Below are 4,264 nucleotides of genomic sequence, written 5' to 3' on the forward strand. Positions count from 1 at the left end.
ACATATATTAGAATCTTAAAATACATACATGTTTTGGATCATCATAACCATTTTTAGAATAATGGGTTGAAGGAGTTCATAGATGCGGATGTCCCAAAACCTACTGATGCCTCTCAAGTCGGGGATTGGAAAAAGAAGACAGCAAAGTGTCGAAGGATTCTGTTGGAGGGCATGAGGGATCACATTGTGTCCAGCCTCCATGGAAAGGCTTCTCCATACTTGATGTGGAAAGCGTTGACAGATATATTCCAAAGCAAGAGCGACCAGAGGAAGTTGGCGCTCAAGGATAAACTCAGAAACATAAAGTGTGAGAAAGGCGATAGTATGCCCAAGTATCTCACGAAGTTCACCCAATGCCGGGATGAGTTGGGAAGTGTGGGGGTGACTGTCGACGATGAGGACTTGGTGATATTGGCTCTCCTTGGTCTTCCGAAGAGTTGGAATTCCTATTAGGACTCTGTCAATGGTCGAGAGAAATCGCCAGGATGGGAGAGACTTTGGTCGGATCTTGTGCAAGAGGAGATCAGGCGGAATACCAGGGACGGATCTTCATCAAACGTATATGATGAAGAAGATTGCACTTTGGCTGCCAAAGCAAAGAAGGGGAAGGTTTCTCTTTCTGAATCCAGTTCTTCCAATGATGAGAAGAAGGTTGACAAATCGAAAGTGCGATGCTTTCGTTGTCATGAGGTGGGCCATTATGCCTCAAATTGCCCACAGAGGAAATCCAAGAAGGGATCCGGGGAAGGATCTAAAGGTGAGGCACTTGCTTCAGAGTTTGAGTTGGATTTCACAGTCTTCGCATGCATGGTTTCATCCATGGTGGGAAGTGGTTGGTTTCTTGATACTGGAGCTTCTTTCCACATGACCGACGACAAGAGCTTGTTCAGTACTTTGGAGGAGAAAGATCTCTAGATACTCATAGCGTTGGGTAATGATGAGAAGTATAGTGTCTCAGGTGTAGGCATGGTTATTTTTCAGAGGGAGCATGGATCTCGCCTTACCTTGACCGATGTCAAGTATGTACCAGGACTGAAGAGAAGCTTGGTGTCGATCACGATGATGGAAGACAAAGGCTATGATGTAGTCTTCAGTAAGGGAAAGGTTTTCCTTAGACACATCATCACTAGACAGGTGAAGCAGATTGGTTCACGGGTCAAGAACATGTATGCTATTGAGGTTCAAGATGCATGCAAAGCCTTAAGCAACAAGGAAACTGATCGAAACTTGGTGGTTGAGAGGGAGGGTATATTGCCTCTCAACATGGAGAGCTAGAAGAAGTCTCAGACAATTGTGGAGGAGCCACGATTGGTGCAGTAGCTTTAGGAGGTTGTGGAGCAGCCACAACAGGGGGAGCTGAGTGGGGATCGAGTAGAGACATCCACTCATGCAGAGACCTCTAGTAGGGGGGAACTTCGAGCCAGGTGGGCTGAGGGATCATATGCAGCCATACCTCCAGGTAGGAGGTGGGGTGATGTAGAGTGATTGTCCCAAGGAGGAGGGGCAAGATCCTTGAGGTACCCAACCTCTTGGATGAGACCTTGCTATGGGAGCCCTCATGTGGAGTAGAAGGAATTGACTGATTGGTTAGAGATAGATGCGGATGGAGCGGCAGAGAGAGCTACAGTGCAAGGAATCCCAGGATAGGGCATAGCTAGCAGGCTACAACAATGAGAGAGGCAGAAGTGTTTTGCACAGTGCTAGGTGGCACAGAGAGGTGTGCAATGGTGCAAGACGCATGGAGATGTTGCAATCGCATAGATGTCAGAGAGGGAGCACTTGTCAGCAGCAGATAGAGCTTCAACATCAAAGTATGTTCCTAGCCCAACAAAGTGGTCAGTTGGGAGTTTTTTTGTTCCAAGTGTTGTTGGAGCAAGTGGGCCAGGTAGATGTGTTGCATGCTGAACATTCTAGAGTTATAGGATAGAGGTTGCAGATAATCCATATCTTGTTGAGAGGGAGTGTTGAAAATGCAACAAGATGATGGAGCTTAGTGAAAAGAAGTCGCCTTCACTAAGTGGTCCCGTAGGCTATTTTTGGCACAAAGTCTATTTTTAGACTATGTCTACTTTTAGACATATGGATCATGGTCTATGAGTTGCAGGATGCTATTTGTGGATGATTGGTCATGTTGGTAAAAATAGATGGACCTCTATTTTTAGACATATCGGCGGAGTCTATTTTTAGACTGCGAGGCTAAAAATAGAACAGTCGAATATTATTAGCTCTTAATAATATTTGGACTATAAACATTATCTTATTCTCTCGGAGCACTTCAGTTCGAGCTACAGATGTGGCACATGCAACTGCCATAAGGAAATATGATTTTCTTATGGGTTAGTTGAGCTATTGCATGAAGGACTTCAGTTAGAACTTCAGTGATTGAGTTCTGGTGGAGTTGGATGAGGAGTTGATGGAGTTTTGTTCAGTTTGACTTAGTTGAACTAGTTGTATTAAGTCTAACTAACAAATACACTAGTGATGAGTGGTGTGAATTAGTTATTAATTAATTCACTAATTATTAACTCATAAATCAACTGAGGAATACATCAGTTAACTCAGTGCATGGACAGTTCAGTGGAGACAAGTGTTAGAGGTGAGTGAAAGGGCAAGACAGCTGTCAGTTGTGACTATAGTTGTGCATGAGATTTGCACATGCATGGATTGAGATTTCCAATGAGGATTGCGTAGTGCTACACAAGGAAAATACGAGTTTGGTTCAGCCATTATCATCTATTCTCATGCAGGATTGCGCAGTGGAGGCAAGTAAGCAGCGAAGGAGATTAGAGCCAGTGATTGATTCAGATCTGAGCTAGTTTGTGTGTAACAGGTGGAGATAGTACTGAGTACTTGCGAGGAGTATTGTACTATGTATTGTTACATGTTCTCAATCAATATAATATACAGATAGTTGGGGATTTTCAGCTGTATGCTTTCCTTGGGTACATACTGTGTTGATATGTGTGATTGATGCTTCTATGTGCGCATGCGATTGTTTTTGATTCCGAAAAATTGATGATCAATGGTAGAGGAGGTTATGTATTATGCATGCATTCCTAAATAATGTATAATTAGGATAATCTCTGTGAATAAGTGTCATATTTTTCATGAAATTTCTACAGAGCATCAAGAAATGAATCTAACAATATCTTGTAATGCATTGTTCAAAATTACATCTCCTAAAACTATCAATATAGAAGGACATATCAAGAAGAAAAAGGTAATAGTGTTGATTGATTCGGGAAGTACCCATAATTTTATTCATTGTAGGATAGCCAAGGAATTGAATTTCTTCCTATATCCAACATCAGAGTGTCAAGTGATGGTTGCAAGTGGAGGAACCATAAATTTCCATAGAAAGTGCCATAATATCAAGCTATCCATGGGAGAATATGTATTGAATAGCCCAATGCTTTCCATTCCAATGGGTGGTGTTGATGTTGTACTAGGAGTGTAATGGCTACAATCTTTGGGTACAATAGCTTTTAATTTTCAAGAACTTTTGATGAATTTTTTTTTGGAAGGAAAGGAAGTTGAATTAAGGGGTATCACAGTGAAACTAGGAAAGATAATCATCTCTAACGGAATGACAAAACTTCTAAAGAAAGAACAAAGAGGTGTAATTGCACAATTATGTTTGCTATAGGTCCCCACATTGAAATCATTTATTTCTCCATATCTCCAAAACGTATTGGACAATCATTCCAAGGTATTTGAGACTCCCAAAGGCCTCCCACCTATTCGTGATCATGATCATGATATTCATCTGATTGTAGGAAGTGTTCTTCCGAACATGAGGCTTTACAGATATCCATATGCCCAAAGGAGTGAAATTGAATGTATGGTTGCCGAAATGTTAGAGGTTGGTATAATTATCCAACCGAATTCGATAAATTAAGTAAGGGATGAATGGAAGAATGACGAAGCAGGGTAGGAGCTCATTCAAAAATTGTCAAAGATCCAAGTTCAAACAATATTGTGAGAACTTGACAACGAAGGAAAAATCAGATTGGAACTTAAAGCAGTGACAAGACCGAAAAATCAACAGCTATGAAATTGATCAATTTCAAAGTATCTCATTAAGTGGAAGAACTTACCTACTAAAGATGCCACATGGAAGGATTATAATCTTATACACAAGCATCCAAAGCTACTCAAGCATTGAGGACAACACTTTTTGAAGGAGAGGGGCATGTTAGGTCCCTATACTACTATTGTAACCCCTTATTGTTATTAGTGAAACCCCCTTATTATATTGTTGTGC

This window comes from Pinus tabuliformis, chromosome 2_2 (genome assembly GCF_031772625.1).
Source record: "Pinus tabuliformis cultivar Carrire ecotype Pingquan chromosome 2_2, CPIR1, whole genome shotgun sequence".
In the NCBI taxonomy this organism is placed as follows: Eukaryota; Viridiplantae; Streptophyta; class Pinopsida; order Pinales; family Pinaceae; genus Pinus; species Pinus tabuliformis.